The sequence below is a fragment of the Trichechus manatus genome, unplaced genomic scaffold (assembly GCF_000243295.1).
Source record: "Trichechus manatus latirostris isolate Lorelei unplaced genomic scaffold, TriManLat1.0 scaffold00160, whole genome shotgun sequence".
NCBI lineage: Eukaryota > Metazoa > Chordata > Mammalia > Sirenia > Trichechidae > Trichechus > Trichechus manatus.
The window spans coordinates 3,609,467-3,625,192 of record NW_004444096.1 but is presented as its reverse complement, the minus strand read 5'-3'; the positions used below and the strand labels follow the sequence as shown (position 1 = coordinate 3,625,192).

The window sequence follows — 15,726 nt, the reverse complement described above, 5'->3', positions numbered from 1 at the left end:
GTCATTAGTCGAGCCCTGGTGGCACAGTGGTTAAGAGCTCGGCTGCTAACCAAAAGGTCAGTGCTTTGAACTCATCAGCCATTCCGCGGAAGAAAGATGTGACCATCTGCTCCCGTAAAGATTTACAGCCTTAGAAACACTATGGGGCAGTTCTATTCTGCCCTACAGGGTTGCTATTGAGTCAGAGTCAACTTGATGGCCATGGGTTTGGTTGGTTTGCGTAGTTACAAGTAAGGTTTAGTTAGTTGGTTTGGATAGTTATAAGCCACCAGGGTGGCTCAAATGGTTAAGGGCTCAGCTGCTAACTGAAAAGCTGGCTGTTCAAGCCCTCTCAGTGGCTCCATGGGAGGAAGACCAGGCAATCTACTTTCATAAAGATTATAGCCATGAAGTCCGACTCAACGGCACCTAACAAGAACAACAACATAATTATAAGCGGGAAAATGGTGGCTCAGTGGTAGAATTCTCATCTTCGACGCAAGAGACCCAGGTTCAATTCCCAGCAATACACTATATGCACAGCCGCACTGGTCTGTCAGTGGAGGCACATGTGTTGTTACGATGTTGAACAGGTTCCAGTGGCACCTACAGACCAAGACAAACTAGGCAGAAAGGTCTGCTGATCTAACTCTAAAAATTAGCCAATGAAACCTTATGGATGACACTGGGATGATCGTAAGTCACAGCACTTGTTGGCATTTTGTTGTGGCATTTGTGGCACACAACAAGCCACCCTCCTACCAGCACTCCTCATTGCCCGCCTTGCCTCCCCCTTTACCCTAAACTGGGGATTGTGTCCTTCCTGTCGTTGCTGCCACACTGAACCCCTGAGCTCACCTCCTCCCAGGCTGGCCCACTGTTGCCACAGGACACGCTCCAGAACCAGTCCAGAAACTTCCTTGTCCACAATGTTAACCAAAGTGTCTTTACAGTCACGCCTGAGTTGGGAGGGTAGCCCGTGAGCATGCAAGCAAGTCCACATTTCGAGAACACAGGCGGTTGTGCCACGTACCCCTGCCCCTTTAGGGGAAATTCCTTCTTTAGTAAGGGCACTGTCATGCCACATAGACCCTGTTGCTGTGCACCAACCTTCCCTCATAAAGGAGGTTTCTTTTCCTTTTGGACGTAGGTTCATGATGAGAGCATTCCAGTAAGCCATCCAGCAATAGAGTGGTAAGAGACTGGGGAGAGGTACAGTAGGCGTCGGGGTACAGCCTACTGGGCACCCAGCTAGAAGGGTCACCTCCTCCGCTTGCACCCTTTCTTTTCCTACCTTCTCAGGTATGGAAACCAAATTCTCAATTCAGCGCCGAGTATTCTTCACATGGTAAGCGCTAATTAATAACACTATTGTTTTCCACTTATACAGTACTTAACTGCATACAACTTCAATGATTTCATTCTACTTGGATCAACAATCGACGTCCATGGAAGCAGCATTCAAGTAATCAAATGATGTATTGCACTGGGCAAATTCGTTACAAAAGACTTCTTTAAGGTTTTAAAAAGTAAAGATGTCACTTTGATCACTAAGGTGCAGCTGACCCACGCCATGGTCTTTTCAATCGCCCCATATGCATGCAAAAGTCGGATACTGAAAATGGAAGGGAGAAGAACTGATGCCTTTGATTTATGGTGTTGGTGAAGAATATTGAATATACCCATTGTCTTAGTTATCTACTGCTGCTCTAACAGAAATACCACAAGTGGATGACTTTAACAAACAGAAATTTATTCTCTCACAGTCTAGTAGACTAGAAGTCTGAATTCAGGTGCCAGCTCCAGGGGAAGGCTTTCTCTGTCTGTTAGCTCTGGGGGAAGGTCCTTGTCATCAATCTTCCCCAGTCAAGGAGCTTCTCAGTGCAGGGACATCGAGTCCAAAAGATGCACTATTCTCCTGGCTCTTGCTTCATGGTGGTATGGGGTCTCCCTGGCTCTCTGCTCGCTTCTCTCTTTTATATCTCAAAAGAGATTGACTTAAGACACAATCTAATTTTGTAGATTGAGCGCTGCCTCATCAACATAACCACTGCTAATCCCGCCTCATTAACATCATGGAGGCGGGATTTACAACACAGGAAAATCCGATGACAAAATGGCGGACAGTCACACAATCCTGGGAATCATAGCTTAGCCAAGTTGACACATATTTTTGAGGGACACAGTTCAATCCATGACAACCATGGACTGAGAGAACGAACAAATCAGTCTTAAAAGCAATACAATCAGAAATGTTCCTTAGAAGCGAGGATGGTGAGACGTCAGCTTGCGTAATTTGGACACATCATCAGAAAAGACCAATCAATAGAAAAGGACATCACGTTTGATAAAGTGGAGTGCCAAAAGGACGAGGGAAACCTCAGTGAGATGGATTGACACAATAGAGGCAACAATCGACTCAAACATACCAACGATGACACACAGGACTAGGCGACATTTTGTTTGGCTATACATAAGGTTGCCTTGAGTTGGAGCCAACTCAAAGGCAACTAACAATAACTGCATACAAAGACCTTCAACATCTCATTTAATCCTCACTACAGCAAAAATGGCATTGTAAAGTTCTACAGTTTACAGAGGAGTCAATGTGACTTCATGTGCTCCTGCTAGCACAAAGGTAAATTTTACTGTCCCATCTCACAGATGGGGAAACTGACCTCCAGAAAAGTTAAAACACAGAACTAATGAGAGTGGAGGAAAACATATTTAACAAGTGTTTCTGTACATGTGGGTATGGGACTGAGGAAGGATTGTTCGATCCTTGAAAGTTGTAGAAAGCCCCTGGATTCCTGTTTATGCTTTTGTAAGCTGTGATGCCCATCCTAAACATCAAGTCCATAATCGTGGCTACCTCCAAGTCTTCAGAGTTTCTCTCTTTCTCTCTCATCTCCAGCCTCAGCTGAGAAGCGTGGGACATTAGGCAAAGAATAATCCCAGATGTTCTAGAACTCAGCAGCAAATCTGGGGTGAGTACGGAATAGGACTTGGCAGCGTGTGCCAGGGACTCGGGGGATGAGCTCCTCCATTTTCTCGGATGAATAATGTGAAAAGCCTGTTAGGCTTTATTGAAAACTGCTGTCTTCAAGCTTGGCAATAGTGGTTGTGTAGATGCTGGACTCTGGCTGAGGAGAGGCTGAAGTGAGAAAGAAAATAAGATTGAAACAAGATTCTCACTACATTCTTCTGGTGACAGATTTGGAACATGAGCTAATGCACACACTAGCCCAGCCAAAGTTTAACAAAAACAATCCTATCTAAAGCGGCCTGGAGGCATCTTCCTAAACACAAAATAGCCTCTCCCCACTCCTTCCCAGCAGCAGCTCAGATTTTTTTTTCATTGATGCGAGGGTGTGGATAATCCTTGCAAGCCAATATGTCATTTTGTTTATCTTTAGAAATATTTGATCATGCTGATTTGGCAAAAAAAAAAAAACAAGTTTTCTATAGCAGGAGCATTTCATTTCTGCAATAACTAGTTTGGGCAAGTAAGGGACGAAGTACAGACCATAGGCGGGCCTCCAACAGATTCTGAGGCTCCCTGCCTGATGCCAAGGACACCACTTCACTCCTCAGCCTGACCTCGCCCTTGGGACAGCACACGGGATGTCGTTGTTCTTGTTAGGTGTCTTCCAGTTGCTTCTGACTCATACTGACCTTACGTACAACAGAACAAAACACCGCCCGGTCCTGCGCCATCTTTACAATCACTAGGTTTGAGCCCATTGTTGCAGCCACCATGTCCATCTAGTTGAGGGTCTTCCTCTTTTTCCCTGACCCTCTGCTTCACCAAGCATGATGTCCTTCTCCAGGGACTGGTCCCTCCTGACCACATGTCCAAAGTACATAAGACAAAGTCTCCCCATCCTTGCTTCTAAGGAGCATTCTGGCTGTACTTGTTCCAAGACAGATTTGTTCATTTTCTGGCAGTCCATGGTATATATTCAATATTCTTTGCCAACACCGTAATTCAAATGAGCCAATTCTTCTTCAGTCTTCCTTATTCATCGTCCAGCTTTTGCCTGTATATGAGGTGACTGAAAAATTTCAATTTTCAAACACACAGGATAGCAGCTGGTTTTGGTTTTCTTTTCCCCTCTTGCCTGGGAAATTTAGAACAAGTTCTGAATTGTGAGAATCTTTTTCTTTCTTTTATTTTCTCTACTTTATTATTATTTTGTTTTTCTCATTGTTTTGTTTTAAATTTTTTTGTAGTCTCCCTGGGGGAAGCAAAATAACAAAATCAAACCCAAGAGGATCAGATAGACAAGATCTGGGTTTCTCGTGAGATGCAAGGAACTGTGGCCCTTAGGGTGAACATGATTTACAGAAAGTGTGAAAGATGTTCATCACGCAGATATTAAGTATGATATTATTGATTCAATCCCTCTTCTGTTTGGTTTACGAGTCTGAATCAGAATCTAAGAAGTGGAGGTGTGTTCTTAGCTGCCATCAATAGGGCCCCCGATTTGTGAGAACCCATGTATGACAACATGAAACCAGTCCTGTGCCATACCCATGCTCGGCTGTGGATCAGACCCTTGTGATCCACAGGGTTTTCAGTGGCTGATCTTCTTCCTAGTCCACCTTAGCCTGGAAGCTCCCCTGAAACCTGTTCAGCATCAGAGCAACACACAAGCCTCCACTGACAGATGGGTGGTGACTGAGCATGAGGTACAGTGGCTGGGAATCAAACCCAGGTCTCCAGCAAGGAAAGTGAGAATTCTACCCCTGAACCACCACTGCCCCGAGCAATGGAGGTAGGGATGGGGTGATCACTTACACGCAGCGCATGAATGAACTGATAAAATATACTCTGTTCTTGTTAGCTGCCATTGGATGGATTCCGATTCATGGAGAACTCATGTGTTACAGAGTTGAACTGCTCCATAGGGTCTTCTCGGCTGTAATCTTAATGGAAGCAGATTGTCAGGTCTTTTCTTCTGCGGTACCACCGGGTAGGTTTGAACCACCAACCGTTAGGATAGCAGTCAAGCACAGTCTGTGCCAAATCTCATCCAACCCAAAGCATTAAGTAGTAGAGTGCATCTCTTTCACCACGTGTAGTGTATAAAATACGCTAACCGTAACCCACTGCCGGCGAGTCGACTCCAACTCATAGTGACCCTATAGGACAGAGGAGAACTGCCCCAAAGGGTTTCCAAGGAGTGCCTGGTGGATTCGAATTGCCAAGCTTTTGGTTAGCAGTCAAGCTCTTAACCACTACGCCACCAGGGTTTCCATAAAATCCACTACACACGGCAAAAGATAGGCACTCAACTGCTTAGTGCTTTGGTTGGACGATATTCTTACAAGGATCACTGACAATGTTTAACTCTGAATTTTAGTCATTAGTTACGTCTGACACAGACTAGAAGCAAGAAAGGGGTAGTCAAATTTATCTGGGACTTCATGGCAGAATCAAATTTAGGGCTGGAAGGGGCTTTAGAAATCCTCTGGTTTAGCAGTTCTCAACTGTGGCTGGCTGTTAAGACTCTCCCGAGGAGCTTTCAAAAATCTCCAGGCCGAATGAACAACACCAAAGACACAAGGAAGGTACTGGACCAAGAGACAGAAAGGGCCACATAAACCAGACACTTCATCAACCTGAGACCAGAAGAACCAGATGGTGCCCGGCTACCACCAATGACCACCCTGACAGGGAACACAACAGAGAGTCCCAGATGGAGCAGGAGAAAGGTGGGGTGCAGAACTCAAATTCTAGTAAAGAGACCAGACTTAATGGTCTGACTGATACTGGAGGAACCCCAGAAAGCATGGCCCCTGGACTCTCTGTCAATCCAGAACTAAAACAATTCCCGAGGCCAACTCTTCAGACAAAGATTAGACTGGACTATGGGACATAAAATGATACTCGTGAAGAGGGTGCTTCTTAGCGGAAGTAGTTCCATGAGACTAAATGCGCAGCTCCTGTCCGGAGGTGAGATGAGAAGGCAGAGAGGGTCAGGAGCTGGTTGAATGGACATGGGAAATCCGGGGTGGAAAGGAGGAGTGTGCTGTCACAGTATAGGAAGAGTAACTAGGGTCACATAACAATGTGTGTATCAATTTTTGTATGAGAGACTAACTTGAAATGTAAACTTTCACTTAAACTACAACAAAAAAAATTAAAAAAAAAAAAAAAATCTCCATGTCTTGGCCAGACCCCAGACTAACTGCACCAGCATCTCTGGGGTGGGACCAAGGCATTAGGGTTTTGTTAAAGCTCCCCGCTGACTCCACCGTGTGCAGCCCTGGGTGAGAACCACCGCTCTTTGTATCTCCTCATCTGATGGAGGAACGTACAGGTGGGCTAAGGTGGTGTCAGTAGCCAAGTTGAGACTGTAAGAACTCATCGTTTCCTTTTTAAAACACCCACCATCACTTACATAGGGAAGTTTGCTGCATGGCGGCGAATTTAAACAAATATCAGGGAATACGCAATTTCAATTTTTTCAGTCCTAGAACATAAAATGTTGGAGAGTAAAGGACCTCACTCAAAGATTAAGGAGTGGAATCATAAAACCAGAATCTAATTCCCAGTGAACCAGAGGAGGGAAATGATGAGGCAATGAAAGGCCATCATTATAAAACTCCCACTGTTGCACTGACATAACCCTACCCTCAGCGTCCATGCCATGGGGCCACTTTTGTTAGAAGAACCCAACTGATCCAAATGACATTTAACCTTCTTAACTACTTTGTGAGGTAGGTGATTTTAATGTTCCAATATTACAGATATTGCAATATGAATCAGTATTGTAATGTAACCTCAGATGGTGAGCACCTGACTTCTAGAAATCAGATATAACACAAACACAAGACAGACACACCCCCCTGACGTCTGGGGTGGTTCTTTCTTTACAAACGTCTCTCCTGGCTCCACCTCCCCGTCATTAATATACATTACTCATCCGCTAACTTGGAAGGGTTCTGTTTTGTTGCGGTTTTCATCCTCTGCATCTCAGAAACACGTTACTCTAATTGTACAAGTTTGTCAGCCGCGGAAAATGGCTAACAAGACCAGCAAAAATAAGTTCCTAGAGCAAAGGCATTTAAACCCCCCCACCCAGAGTTTTATTTGTTCTCTTTGTTTTCCAAAATGCTACGTGTGCCATGTTTTAATCTAAAACCAATGCACGCATCAGATTTGCCAAACCCCAAAGCTGAGCTAAAAGAAACGATAAAGATCAGAATGCGCTATCCTTTATCTGCAAAAGGATGCTTCTAAACCATTCTCAGTGAGTCGCATTCTAAGCATTTCTCTAAAAATGGAAGTGTGTTCAGGCTGAGCTACACACATTCTCTCACCCTAACACCTAGCCATTGCTGGTCCATTTTAGGAGGGAGTTTAGCATGAGGTACAATCTGCAATTGTATCACAAGGTTCTTTCCATAGACTCTGATGTAGGGCAGGTGATGAATGATATGTCATAGATGACACTTAATGCTTAAATGTCACAGATGATGCTTAATGCTAAGAGCAGCTTTACCACCTGGAGGTTAAGAACCTGGGCTCCAGACAGACATGAGTTCAAACCTCAGCTCTGGTACTTTCCAGCCATGTGATTTTTAGGCTAATTATGTGCTCTAATGCTGAAGACTGTCATGGATTGAAAGTGTCATGCATTGACCTGTGTCCCCCAAAAATGTCTGTCAGCTTGACTGGGTCATGATTCCCAATACTGTATGATTGTGTAATCTGATGGGATTTCCTTATGCGTTGTAAACTCTGTCACTATGATGAGGTTATACTGATGAGGCTTACAAGATTAGATAGTGTCTTAATCCAGTCTCTTTTGAGATATAAAAGAGAGAAGTGAGCAGAGACCCAGGGGAACCTCATACCACCAAGAAAGCAGCGCCAGGAGCAGAGCGCGTCCTTCGGACCTGAGGTTCCTGTGCTGAGAAGCTCCCAGACCAAAGCAAGACTGATGACACAGACCTTCCTCCAGAGCCGACAGAGACAGAAAACCTTCCCCTGGAGCTGATGCCCTGAATTTGGACTTGTAGCCTAGTGGACTGCGAGAGAATAAACTTCTCTTTGTCAAAGCTGTCCACTTGTGGTATTTCTGTTAGAGCAGCACTAGATGACTAAGACAAAGACCATAAGGTTGTTGTAAGGATCAAGGACGCTGACAGAGCTAACAGAGCACTTAGCACAAGGCCAGACTTCCACAGCTACTCCCAGGGAGATCATCCACTGCTCTCCACCATGTCAGCCTCTTCCCTCTGCTTCTCTACCCACCTCTTCTCTTCACCATCATAGTCTTTCCCAGGTGCACAAATACACAGATTATTTTCTAATTTGTCATCTGTACATTTAATGTCCACTTAGATAATTATCCAGATTAATGAGTCCTTTACTCTTCTAACTGCTTGTCTTTTTACCAGCTCATTGACTGTTGAGAATCATTATAAATTTAATTTAGCCAAGTTCTGTGATTAGTTGTTTTTTTTTTTTTTTTTTGACAGCAAAGTTTCATTTTATTGGCACCTGTTGCTTGACTAGAAACAGAACTCTTGTAAATGATAAAAAATGTGTACGTGTAGTGATGTTGAGGAGAATTATCTGTATACACACATACAATATTAATAATAGCTAATATTTAGGTAGCACGTACTATGTGAAAGGCACAATTCCAAGCACATTCCATATAGTAACTCTTCACACCATTTAATCTTTATAACCATGTTGTGAGGTAGAAGTTATTGTGGTCCTTGTTTTGCCGATGAGGAAACTGAGGCACACATAGGCTGAATCACTTTTCCAAAGTCCTGAGGCTTTTCATTGGCTGAGCCAGAATTTAAAGATTGGGTAGGGTTCTTTCAAAACATCAGGCCCTGGATTATCAGGTTATATTGTAATCTTTTTTCTTTTAATGATTTATGGAACTATTAGCCATTCTAAACACCCACAAAGGAAATGCTGTCTCTATCAACATAGTTTTGATTATTTTTCAATAAAATAAAAACTAGAATACTTATAATGTTTCATTAAATGCCCCTGAGCACAGTTCAGAGTCCCTTAGTGGTGCAACAGTTAATGTGCTCAGCTGCTGACCAAAAGGCTGGAGGTTCGAGTCTACCCAGAGGCACCTTGGAAGAAAGGCCCAGTGGTCTACTTCCAAAAAATCAACCACTGATAACCTTTTCCAGCACAGTTCTTCTCTGACACATATAGGCTCACCTTTAGTTGGAATCGACTCAATAGCAACAGGTGACTTGGTTGGTCAGTTCTTCTTTATAAAGAAGAAAAAACTTGGAGGGGGAGAATGAGAAGCTTAGTAATTTTTTTTTTCCCCGAAACACTAAAAATAGGAGTCTCTGTGTTTAAAAGAAGGAGTTCTGTTGGGTATGGTGTGAAGTAAATAAAATGAGTGTTAATATACAGCTTTTAAAACAAATGATGGAAAAGAATTCAGCAAGCGTATGCTTGAAGTATCAAACACAGTAAAACAGCCCTGCCTCTAGGCTACAGAACTCGACCAAGAATCGTGATAGATTTTATGGCAGACAGTCCATCTAATTTCTTTACCTGTGGTTTTAAAACATACTTGGTATCCATATTAATAGCGCAGCTGGCCGGATCAAGAGGAAGGTGATGAAATGATACAGGAATGACAGAAGGGAGATTTCCTTCTCAAAACAGTCACAGTATCTCACTTAATCGAGATTCTCACTTAGGGCTGGTCAGAGCCCATTCTGAACAAAACATATATTGAAAGGAAAATTTAATGGGCAACTAAGGCATATGATTTCAAATGACCTAATTGTTATTTCTGGATTTTTACTCAATTCATATAAAATTGGACTGCTAATAGGTGTAACACATAAGGCCAGGACTTAATCCGCAAAGGTGATTACCTGCATGGACCTATAGCAGAGTGTTTTATAATTCACTTTATGTATGTAATGTCTTGGATGGGGAATACATTCACAGGATTAAAACAAATCTATAGAAGAAGGAGAAGGTTCATGGTGACATATCTCGTCCAGTACTCTTCCTCCCTCAGTTCTTAGTTATTAGTTTCTTGTTTGTCCTTCCAGAGTTCCTTTATACAAGAAAATGCAAATAAATGTTCTTATTTTCCCAGCTAGACACAAATTGTTGTTGTTGCTGTTACTTGCAGTTGAGTGGGCTCCAACTCATGGTGACCTTATGTATAACAGAAGGAAACACTGCCTGATCTTCTGCCATCTGCATGATCTATGGTATGTCTGAGTCCATTATCGCGGCTGTTCCGTCAATCCACCTCCTTGAGTTCCCTCATTCTCACTGACACTCCACTTTACCAACCATGATGTCCTTTCCCAGCAATTGGTCTTTCCTGATTACGTGTCCAAAGTAAGCAAGACAAAGTCTCGCTATCCTTGCTTCTAAGGATCATTCTGGATGTATCTCTTCTTAGACGGATTTGTTTGTTCTTCTGGCAGCCCATGGTATATTCAATATTCTTCGCCAACACCACAATTCAAATGCATCAATTCTTCTTGTGCCTTCCTTTGTCATTGTCCAGCTTTTGCATGCATATGAGGTGACTGAAAAGACAATGGCTTGGGTCAGGTGCATCTTAGACATCAAAGTGACATCTGCTTTTTAGAACTGTAAAAGAGGTCTCTTGCAGTACATTTGCCCAATCAATACGTTGTTTGATTTCTTGACTGCTGCTTCCATGGATGTTGATTGTTGATCCAAGAAGAATAGCGTCATATACAAATAGTAGCATGCAACGTACCCTTAGCAATATACTTGGGAGATCTTTTCATGTAAGCACACAGACAGCAGCCTCATTTTCTTCCAGCTGCCTAGTGTTCCACTGTACGGAGGTATCACAGTTTATTTAACCAGTCCCTTGCTGATGGGCATTAGGGTTTCTAATCTTTTCCTATTTCAAACAAAGCTGCAGTGTATAACCTTGAATGTAAGTATATCTGAAGGGATGCAGGCAAAAGAATATATGGTTGTGTAATTTTGACGGAAACCGCCAAATTGCTCCTTCTTAACGCTGTATCATCTCACGTTCCCATCAGCGTTTCTCGTTTCCCCATGCCTCTCGCCAGACTGCATCATCAGCTTCTAGATTTTTGCTCCTCTGTGCTTTCTCAGAACAGCACGATCTTATTTCTCCTACTAAGAATGAAGTTGAGCATCTTTTCATACGTCTTAGAGCCTTGTCTGTCCAGATGCTTTGTCAATTCTTCTACAATGCTGGTTTTTTGTTTTGTTTTTTTAAGGGTGTCTAGAAGCCTTGGAGCCCTGGTGGTACAGTGGTTAAGAGCTCGGCTGCTAACCAAAAGGTTAGCAGTTCGAATCCACCAGCTGCTCCTTGGAAACCCTGTGGGGCAGTTCTCCTCTGTCCTAGAGCATTGCTGAGCGTTGGAATCGACTCTATGGCAACCGCTTTAGTTTTTTAACACTCAAACGATATTCAATTTTCTCCAGCTGTCTCAAAATGTGTTTTTACAGTGGACTTGTTCAAATCAGGACGCATCTCAAAAACTTTTCATTTTTTAAAATATTTTACAATTTAAGTATTTGATCTATTAGAAATGTATCTTATTGTATGGTTCAGTTTATTTATTTTTCCATATGGCCACCCAGATGTCCTAACATTTACTGAATAGTCCATTTTCCCCCACTGATTGTAAATGACACCTTTCTCCCCGTTTCTTTTATTTATTCCTATATATACTTGGGACTATTTCTGGCTTTTTTAAAAAATCTGTTCTACTGTTCGGTATACTCACTCGCCACTGCCACATCATTTTAATTACTGAGGTTTTATAATGTATTCAATAGCTGGTAGCTCTTATTTGTAGGGGCATTGGTAGTTCAGTGGTAGAATTCTTGCCTTTCATGTGAGGACCCAGGTTCAATTCCCGGCCAATGCATCTCATGCACAGCCACCACCCATGTGTCAGTGGAGGCTTGTGTGTTGCTATGATGCTGAATGGGTTTTGCTAGAGCTTTCAGACTAACAGACTAGGAAGAAAGGCCTGACCATCTTCTTCCAAAAATCAGCCCAATGACAACCATCAGATCACAAGGGTCCAAGCCGCAATCAATCATGAGGATGATGCAGTGCACAGGTTCACCAGCAGTTGGGGCTCACTCGATGACAGCTAACAAGAGCTCTTATTTATTTATCCTCATGAAATGTTATTAAATTTAACACGTTCCCAGCCATTTAACACAGCCCCTTAACCTGGGAAATTCTTCCTTCGTCCCTCTCTGGTTCTTTCCCTCCTCTTCCTGCTTTCAGCATGGTTGTTCAAGATTCACACAACCACAACAGCCTCCGAACTACCTGCATACATATCCCTCCATCCTTTACACTGCCATGAATCCACTTGTCTAGTTTTTGCTTTTTTTAATTTGATATTTTATTGGGAATGCATTAAATTTAATAAATTAACATAGGAAAAGCTGATATATTTAGGATCTTGAATTTTGCTATTCCAGAACATGATGCCAGAACTTTCCTTTTTTCTCAAATTCTTTTAATTTTTATTCTTTAGGAATATTTTTACAGTTTCCTACATATAAATTTTACACGTTTCAGAAGTTTACCTCTTGGTAGTTCATCTTTTTTATTGCTTTTCTCAATGTGATCTTTTCCTTTACTTCTTCTAATGGATTATTGTTTGGAGGTACAGCTTTTTACAATGTCAAGTCCTTGCTTTCTGCCTCAACAGATAGTCTGATCCGCATACGACCGTGGGCTGGTCAGGGAGCACTTTGTTCCACTGTGAACGCGCTTGCCCCGAGTCAGAGGCCACTGAATGACAGCTAGCAACAACAATAATAAACATTGTGTAAAATGCAGCAAAACCGTGCCACGTGATTAACTGAACTGTAAGATACGCATTGACCCAGTATCGCACAGGCTTCTAAGAAAGGTTATAAAAGGCCCTCAGCAGTCACACTGGGCTCTGGAGTTGGCAGTCATTCTGAGTTTTCGATTCTCTACCTCCCCCCTCTCACCTGTTCAGTATATACCCCACCTCCTCTCCTAGTCAGGGTCAGGCGTTCCCACTCATCACCACCCACAGGCCTTCCATCCAGGCTGGGCAGGATTAGCTTCTCACTGGAGAGGCTGGTCAAAGCAGCCGGGGCGGGGGCTGGCAATGACCTCAGCCGCCAAATCCTTCTCTAGCAGAGGACACAGTGCTCTGCCCGCTTTCCTGCTGACCTTGCCCCTATCCATCAGGGAGGACTAGGGAGGGTTAAACTAAGGCATTGTCATGGATTGAATTGTGTCCGCCCAAAATATGTGTCTACTTGGTTAGCTCATGATTCCCAGTATTGTGTGGTTGTCCTCCATTTTGTGATTTTCCTATGTGTTGTAAATCATAATCTCTGCCTGTGGTTAAAGAGGGTTAGGGTGGGACGTAACACCATTGCTCAGGTCACATCCCTGATCCAATGTAAAGGGAGTTTCCCCGTGGGGTGGCCTGCACCACCTTTTATCTTACAAGAGATAAAAGGAAAGGGAAGCAAGCAGAGAGTTGGGGACCCTGTACCTTCAAGAAAACAGTGCCAGAAGCAGAGTGCATCCTTTGGACCTGGGGTTCCTCCGTGCAGAAGCTCCTAGTCCAGGGGAAGATTGATGACAAGGACTTTCCTCCAGAGCCGACAGAGAGAGAAAGCCTTCCCCTCAAGCTGGTGCCCTGAATTTGGACTTGCAGCCTACTACACTGTGTTAAAGCCATCCACCTGTGGTATTTCTGTTATAGCAGCACTAGATGACTAAGACAGGCATCACTAAGAACTGGGAGCAACCCTCGATGCTAAGGGTTTTGAGTGACTGGTCCTACTCGTACCTCTTCAGTTCTTAAGAGACTTCTATCTCCGATCAGTCCTCCCTTGTCCCTCTCTGGTTCTTTCCTTTCCTTCCTGCTGCCAGCATGGTTGTTCAAGATTCACACACCCACAACAGCCTCCTATCTGCATACATATCCCTCCGTCCCTCATACTGTCATGAGTATCTGCCCTACTCAGAACACCAAAGATTTCCCGTTGCCCATGAATACACCCTGCCAATCTTGTCATCCAAGGTTCTCCACTGCACAAACAAGCTCCATTCATTCTGCCTTCATTTGCCCTTTCCTTCTGCCCACCAGCCCTCAGCTTCCTACTTATCACAGTCCTACCCACCCTTCCCTTCTAGAAAGTCTTCCCTGACTCCCAGGGCCCCTTGTCCCTCAACTTCTCTATCTCATCACATACCATATCAGAATGTGATCCTGGTGTGCACACTCACCTGGGAGATTCTGGGCTACCTCCACAGACTGTAGGATCCAAAGCACAGCTTGCCCATAAAAACGTCCAGTTCACACTTGTGCACAGAGACATCAGCTATCTCCTATTCGCTATGGGCATCAGACCTTTCCACCTCATTCTGTCCTTTCAGTGTATCATACTGATGTCTTTTTGCCTTTTTGGGTAATAACAGGCCACATTTATATAATACTAAGTGTCTGAGGCCAGGGGCCCTGGTGGCACAGTGGTTAAGCGCTCAGACGCAAAGTGAAAGGTCGGCAGTTTGAACCCGCCAGGAAAAAGATGTGGCAGTCTGCTTCCGTAAAGATTACAGCCTTGGAAACCCTATGGGGCAGTTCTACTCTGTCCTCTAGGGTCGCTAACGGGTCAGTGCCTGAAAAGACTATTACTGCCTCCATTTTTCAGTCAGGAATGTTTTCAGCAGTGAACAATCTCTACAATCTGGCGGTTTCCTCACGTCGTTAGCTGCTACTGAGTTGGCTCCAACTCATGGTGCCCTTCCGTGTTATAGAAGAAAACGCTGTCCAGTCCTGCATCATACTCAGGATTGCTGGTGTGTTTGAGTCCACCGTGGTGGCTACTGTGTCAATCCATCTCATTAAGGGTTTCTCTTGTTCTCACTGACCCTCTACTTTACCAAACAGGATACCTCACCTAACTGCCTCTTACTGTACTTCTTGGGGTTTTTTTGTTCAGTGGAAAGGAAGCTTGTTCACTATCTTCAGTACACTGGTCTCTCTTTTTTTTTTTTTTTTTAAAAAACGTCTAAAAGAGCCCTGGTGGCACAGTGGTTAAGCATTTGGCTGCTATCCAAAAGGTCAACAGTTCGAATCCACCAGCCACTCCTTGGAAACCCTATGAGGCAGTTCTACTCTGTCCTGTAGGGTCACTATGACTCAGAATCGACTCGATGGCAATGGGTTTGGTTTTAAAAGCATTTACAAGTCCCTCTCTTTCAAGGCTGGCCTTAATTGTTTTAACATAAGGCCTGGACACGGGTGCAGGCACAGCTCCAGCTCTTCAGACTGGGTCTGGGGTGGGAGAGAACCGCCAGTACGTGTTAGATGGTTACTCATCCCCAACTGCCCCCAAGCCCGGACAGGATGTGGTAAGAGTCTCTCTTTAACTCCTGCAGGCATGTCCATATGACATGATGGCTCAAAGGCTGCCACCTCGTTTAAGATAAAAATTACTTGTCATATTATAGTGTCCTGGAATCCTTTGGGGAGCAATGCAGTCATTCAAGGGGTATCCAAAAGGTAGGGCTGACCACTATAGGGCCTGGCTAACAGGCCAGGAGAGCCCCAGCTCTGTGGTATCTTGCAGAAGAGGAAAAGGAACACCTCGGAAGCGAAGCAATGACTTGGGAAAATTTTGTCTCAACCAGTCAGAACTCACAGTGAATTCCTGAAAGCGCCTTGAGTCAGTTGGTTCCCTGGGAC

At 43.8% G+C, this 15,726-nt stretch overlaps 1 protein-coding gene and 1 non-coding gene across 4 annotated transcripts in view; one reads left to right on the top strand and one right to left on the bottom strand.

Annotated features, from left to right (window-relative positions):
- SVIL (supervillin) overlaps nucleotides 1–15,726 on the bottom strand; it is a 242,596-nt gene that overhangs the window by 148,214 nt on the left and 78,656 nt on the right. The window lies entirely within an intron of this gene.
- TRNAE-UUC (transfer RNA glutamic acid (anticodon UUC)) lies at nucleotides 11,823–11,892 on the top strand. Its single transcript has one exon. It is a non-coding gene; the product is annotated as a tRNA-Glu (tRNA).